This window comes from Schistocerca gregaria, chromosome 3 (assembly GCF_023897955.1).
Source record: "Schistocerca gregaria isolate iqSchGreg1 chromosome 3, iqSchGreg1.2, whole genome shotgun sequence".
Taxonomy (NCBI): domain Eukaryota; kingdom Metazoa; phylum Arthropoda; class Insecta; order Orthoptera; family Acrididae; genus Schistocerca; species Schistocerca gregaria.
In genome coordinates this window covers 591,737,464-591,744,568 of record NC_064922.1, presented here as the reverse complement: position 1 = coordinate 591,744,568, position 7,105 = coordinate 591,737,464, and the positions used below count along the sequence as shown (strand labels likewise).

Here is a 7,105-nt window from a genome sequence, read left to right as displayed (position 1 = left end):
GGATAGCTCAGGATTGGCATCACATTCTTTTCACCGATGAGTGTCGCATATGCCTTCAATCAGACAATCGTCGGAGACATGTTTGGAGGAAACCCGGTCAGGTTGAATGCCTTAGACACACTGTCTAGCGAGTGCAGCAAGATGGAGGTTCTCTGCTGTTTTGGGGTGGCATTATATGGGGCTGATGTAAGCCGCTGATGGTCATGGAAGGCGCTGTAACGGCTGTACAATACGTGAATGCCACCCTCCGACCGATAGTGCAACCATGTCGGTAGCATATTGGCGAGGCATTCGTCTTCATGGACGACAATTCGCGACGCCATCGTGCACATCTTGTGAATGACGCCCTTCAGGATAGCGACGTTGCTCCTAAAGAGTGGCCAGTAAGTTCTCAAGACATGAACCCTGTCGAACACGCCTGGGATAAGTTAAAAATGGCTGTTTACGGACGACGTAACCCATAAACCACTGTGAGGGATCTACACCGAATCACTGCTAAGGAGTGGGACAATCTGGACCAACAGTGCCTTGACGAATTTGTGGATAGTAGGCCTATGCCACGACGAATACAGGCATGCATCAATGTAAGAGGACGTGCTACTGAGTAGTAGAGGTACCGGTATGTACAGCAATCTGGACCACCACCTATGAAGGCCTTGCTGTATGGTGGTACAACATGCAATGTGTGGTTCTCATGAGCAATAAAAAGGGCGAAAATGATGTTTGTGTTGATCTCTATTCCAATTTTCTGTAGAAGTTGCGGAACTCTCAGTACCGAGGTGATGCAAAACTTTCTTTGATGTGTGTTGGATGATTTCTTGATGATGTTATAGGAAGGATAATGGAGAAGGATAAATGTATCAGTTTGAGGTCCCTGTACCAGAAATGAACAACTTGAAAGTTATAATGGCAAAACGTTTTGATACCTCTGACAGTCGAATATATGTACTGGTACTGCTAAGAATGTAGGGTATGCACATTTCAGAGGTTTCAGCATGGACCAAACACGGGCACTAAAATGCATAACTGTGGAGTTATTAGTACTTATTCATCTACGCTAGTGTGAAACACACCTCTATTGAACAACTGCTCATAGATCTTAAGGTATGCATTTCAGAGCCTTTGTTGCCTACCCTACAGCCTTAGTAGCAACAGTACTAGTACATGTATACCAGAGGTATCAGGATGATTTCCTCATATGACAGGGACCCTTGTCTCAAATTGACATGGTACATTTTTCCTTCTCCATTATCTTTGATAGTTTGTAGCATCATCACAGCATCACTCTGTGTGTACATATGTTTACAGGTGCCTGCATGTATAACTTTCACGCCTTATAGCGTCGTTGGATGACATTTCTGGACACAGGTTTCTGTTAAAAATGTTATGTGGGCCTACTGACTCCCTTCTACAAGTCCTAGAAGTTTGTTACTGAAATCTCCGAACACCGCTAGTTCTTCTTAACGGAGGGTATTCCACTTTCTGTCTCGTCTTAATTCAGTTCCCTTTGGCGGCAGGTTCTACCTGTGGACTCAAACGAACCGTGTCGGATTCGTTGACAGCATGTGCTATCAGCCCATGAATGGGGACCTTTTTCGGCCTGAAATGTTGGCAGGTCTTGGAGGAGTTTTCGTACAGTTTGCATGCGTTGATCTAATTTGGTGCGGGTGGGGGAGGGGTTCATGACAACCCCTCCCCTTAGATCCAAGTCCGCATGACATTCAACAATGCGTATTACCAGTACAATGGGTTTTGACACAGTATTGTCTGCCGTCTGCTGTGGTGTTAGTGAGCTGCTTGTGTCGGCAGCAGTTAAGCACTAAGTGTTAGTGACGTGGATGTCTTATGCGTGGTAAATTGTCGTAGATATGGGCCTAACGGTGCCAGTTATTTAACTTACTGTTGCTATTTTCAACGTTTACTAATAACGCAGTTTTCTGTGCTGTGATGGCTCAAGGAAAAGACATTGATCATATGCTACATTGGAGTCTCTATTACTACCGGTTGTTTACATCAACCTGTTAACATTCGAGTTAAGACAGGTAAAACTGTATGTTTCATTTCTATTGCTGCCGTAAACATGACCAATCTAGTATCAGTAGCGGTATTGAGAAACAGTTTGACGAAAACCGAAACGAGTGCATTATGATAACTTAGTGATGGTGTAGGCGTTAAGGGCCTAAATCTCGAATTTCGCTTCTGGCTATCCAGCTGCAACACCGCTACATTTTTTGCACAGACAAAGATGCGTAAACACCATAATATACGTAGATATACGATGCCATTAACATTACTGCTTGAAATTATGTTTTACTGGATGACAAGAATTTACACAACACGAACGATAACTAGGCACTATAAAAGACTATTGTCATCCTATCTCGTCGAACGATCTGATCATGAATCACATGTAACGCTTATTTCGAAGCCGAGAAGTAAAATAAGAAGGCTGAGTTCACAGCCCAACTGTGGTCCAACATTGTACAGAAGCTCCGTAAGACATTGTCATGCCAATGCAAATGTACCTTTCTAAAACTTCCGGAAGAAAAGAAAATGCATTTCTACCACTGGTGTTTTCTACCACTAAAATCCTTTTAGTAAACTTACGGTATTGGTACTGTAAAGCTGTGCAGCTTTGCTCCAACTCAGAAAAAAACATTCAGCCCTGCCCTTTTTATTTTTGTTAAAAATTGGAACAGCTTTGATCCTGCCCAACGGTTGGCAGTGTCTACTAGCTTATATATTTCAGTTAGTCTTCCACTCGTTGTTTTGGATACCGTTTTCTGCTAAGCGTATCTGCACTACTGTATTTATGTCAAGAAAAAGTGGTATTGTGCTCCCTGAGAACTACATGCTTACACAGAAGGCAAATGTCATTCTTTTATGTGTAGAAATTAGTTATTGTCTAAACCATAGCCACAGAATTGTAAACAACACGTTATTAATCTCGATACAATTGAAAACAGCCATGTTAAAATTGCATTACTTTGATTTGGACGTGATTCAGCTTGGGCTGAATCTTATTACATTGAAAATGAGTAGGCCTATTGCTAAGACATTAAATGTTGTAGGTAAGGCAAGAGTTTAAATGGGAGTTAGGATCTTTCTATTATCCAATTCGTAGCAAAGAAAATATGAAGGAATGTCTGGAACCCATAAGAAATGGAATATTTGCTTGAAATGCCTCAAAATGCTTCTAAACCGGTGTCAGTTATGTACTAATAAACAACTTGAGATGAGAAAAAGCCATCCAGTGTGTGATTATTCAAATGATGAAGAGCTATTAGAAGAGCAAATTCTTGCCTAAAGTTCAGACAAAGTTTACGAAACATCAAGATGAAATCAAAAGGAAGTGTTAGTTGCATCTACAGACAGCCGATCAAAACCATGGGAAAAACTGAAACCAACCAGCAGTAGGACTTGTATGTCTTCAATTACACAGTATGAAAAATAAACATTGCCCTGGTGTTATTGAAAGTTTTATAGGAGATGATACCATCTCTTGATAAAGTGGAAGTGGCTTTTAAATAAAGAGGGTCTCTTTCACAAATGGGATGACATAGTTAGAGGTAAAACCTCTCAAAACAGTTAAGCGAAAGAAGCATTTTCTCAGTGTCACTGTTGACCGATAGTGGTGATTTTGTCCAAAATATTTTCCTGGTATAATCACTGATTTTTTAAGACACCAACATAGCCTACCTAATTAAGCTTGGGTCTTTTCTCTGATAACGAATCAACACTAAATTTTGTTCATGCTTATTACTTTTTTCATCTTAAATAAAAAAGTTGAATTAGATCCACTTTTTTTGTTTTTGGCCCTTTAATACCTAAAAGCACATAAGTGTTGCTATAGAATAGCTCTATACAGTTAACACAACAAATTTTGAGAGGGTAACATTACTCGAAGCTATTATCCTGTCTTAAAATAATGTTTAAATTACGCAGAGCTAAGTAAGCCACTTCAGGGGTTACTTTGACCCAATTTTTAAAACATTATAAAATTTCGAAAATAAATCATTTGCCTTGTTTTAGAATAGACTAAGTCCATTTTCAAAAGTCCTCTTACAAAACTACTAACCATTACATGATTTTGCTTGAAAATTTGTCGAAAAGTGGAGCAAACTAATCCCAGTTTACATCAGTGATTGGCCTACTCATACAACAGGCACCCCACACAAAATAAAAAAAGTAAAGACATCTTTATGTTTCGAAAATGTTAGCTGAAACTTTCCTTTTGTAGGACATTGAACTAAATCACTGAAACTGGACCTGAATTTCTTCAAGTGCTGATCACAGCTTGCAGAACTGTAAAATATTCACACTTTCATTATTTCTGCAGAATTAAAAATTAGCTGTGAATGGATTGATTCAGTTATCTACATGTCAATGAACATTAGTCCCACATATGTAATTATACTGTAACCCTGTATTTGTAACTACCTGCTGTATAGAAGAAGGTACATGTATGGTCAGTGCACACTCCTACATCTAGACATTCTAAACAACTGGGATTTGCTCAACAGAGGGTATACCCTTTGTATCAACTGTTAGGGTTCTGTACCCTATTCTACTCACGTTTGATGTTACAGGAAAAATGGCTGCTTAGAGGCTTCAGTTCACAATGTCATTTGTCTGATCTTGTTTTCGGGTTTCCTATCAGAGCAGTATGAGGAAGCTATAGTCAATTCCTTGATTCGTCACTAAATACTGGTTCCTGAAACATTGTATATAAACTTCTGTGGGACAGGTGGTCTCTGTTTTCAAGCACTTGCCATTCCAGGTTTGTCTGTGTGACTGTGGTGCTTTCTAGCAAGCCAAACAAATCCGTGACCATACATGGTGTCCTTCTTTGTATTATCCCTATTAATCCTTTTTGTTTTGAATTCCATATACTTAGCAATATTCTACAACAGGTCTCACAAATCTCTTTTGTAGCCTGATTCCATTTGTCCAGTATCCTAACAATGAAATAAAGTCTACCATCTGCTTTACCTATGATTGTGCCCTAAGATGGTTCCATTTCATGCCTCCACAAACTGTTACATCTAGATATTTGTATGGGTTGACTAATTCCAACTGTAATTAATTGATATGGTAGTCATAGGATACTATTAGTGTGTTTTGTTTTTGTTTGATGAAGTGTGTCATTTTACTTTTCTGAACATTTAAAGCAAGTTGCCTGTCTATGAATGACTCTGGAGTCTTACCAAGAACTGACTGAATATTTGTGCAGTAATTATCACATAATACTTCATTATAGACAACTGCATTACCTTCAAAATGTATGAGGTTAGTATTAATATTGACTGTCAGGTCATTAATATATAACATGAATAACAAGGGCACCAACACACTTCTCTGAAATTTACGTGAAATTCTACATCTGTTGATGACTGCCCATCCAAGATAACATGCCAACTCCTCCCTCTGAAGAAATCTTCTATCAGTCACAAATTTAATTTGATGTCATTAATTTGTTGTCTCATATGAGCATACATTTATTAATAGCATTGATGTAATACTAAGCCGAATGTTTTTTAGAAATCAAGAAGTACTGCACCTAGTTGACTTCGTTGATCCCTGGCTTTCAGAATGTCATCTGAGAAAAGTGCAGTTTGAGTTTCCTGTAACCGATGTTCTTGGAATCTGTGCTGATTGGTATGTGTAAGATTATTTAGCATGAGATATCTTGTTACATTTGAGCTCGGAGCGTGTTGTAAGATTCTATAAGAGATGGATGTCGCTGATATTAAAGAGCAGTTTTGTGGATCACTCCAGCTACCCTCCTTGTAGAAAGATAAAGAGATGGTATGCAGTATTATCAGTTGTTACAATAACAGTGAATTCTCAAAAACAGACTGTTTACTGCATTCAAGCTTTTTTGTTTTGTTTTTTATGTATAAAACCCTGACATCTACTGACACATAACTAGAGAGCACAATGTTCTAGGAAAAGTTTATCCTGACTACATCTGACACTATTCAGAAGTGTCAAGATGTTTGATATGACCCCAATAACACAGTTACTGTGCAAGGAGCCAAACACAATGGCTAAAGGAGGTTTCCCAGATAAATAACAGACCAGCTTTGTTGTGTTCTCCTAAGTTGCCATTATTTATGTGAACTTATTGTAATGGCTTCTGTTACTGTTACATAACTGGTGTAGAATTACAAATCCCATTTTGAAGTTACCTGTATATGCAGGTACACTTCTAGAATCCAGATAATTTTTGTTCTTGAAATTTTCTGATTCCCAAACTTGTGTTTTGTAAGTAGGTCACAAGCTTACCCATGAGCAACAGTAAGTAATTGTTCCAGTGTTACATGTAGTACATGAAAGTTTGATTTGTAATGCCAAGCATGACCAGTGTCCTGGGTGGAAAGGGATATTAAGCCTTTTTTCAGTTAGGTAGCTCATGCAATAACAATGTGACTTGTGAGTTACCAAATATTTCCAAATGCCGTACAGCACCACTTTTTATCTTCTGGAAGAAAAATCATCAATAAAAAATTTATTGTAAAGTTCTGTAAGTGATGCCAGTGAAGTTGAGTGAATTTTTCTAAGAGTGTGATCCTTTTGAGTAATGAGATTGATCTTACACATTCTCAGAACAAAATGTGGAGGCAATTCTCAGAACAAAAATGTGGAGGCAGTGTGCTGGAACATGTGCCAAAATAGCAGAATGAGCACTAAAAGTCAAATGAACACTGTAAGACAAGGAGAAAAAGGAGATGTTCCTTTTCATAATTTATGCATGGGGTTTTCTTGGAGTGTGCGAGTAGTACATGTACCAGCATTGATTTTCTTTCTGTCATAATACTGAAGCAAGCGTTAGGCAATATAGGAAAAAAAAGAAGTGCTAAGAGGGTCTCTAATAATAGATTGATGGAAAAATGCACTAAGCTCTGGTTCAAATGAAACAGTTATGTACACAATAAAAACTTATAGCCTCTTCTACAGAAAACAATCTGAGGGACCAACATAAAAATACAATCAAAAAAGTTTGTGCACTTCATGGTAGAAAGATAGTTTTTAGAAGGTGCAATTATATTGGGAAGAAAAATACTCAATAAAAGAATAATAATGTGTGAGAGTATTCAAAATT

At 38.2% G+C, this 7,105-nt stretch overlaps 1 protein-coding gene across 1 annotated transcript in view; it reads left to right on the top strand.

Moving 5' to 3' along the window:
* The first annotated feature begins 1,720 nt into the window (after nucleotides 1-1,720).
* LOC126356308 (cytosolic carboxypeptidase Nna1-like) overlaps nucleotides 1,721-7,105 on the top strand; it is a 550,530-nt gene continuing 545,145 nt past the window's right edge. Inside the window, exons 1-2 of the mRNA XM_050007259.1 lie at nucleotides 1,721-2,042; nucleotides 5,542-5,658. The gene's annotated coding sequence lies outside the window, so the exon portion shown is untranslated. The remainder of the gene's footprint in view (nucleotides 2,043-5,541; nucleotides 5,659-7,105) is intronic.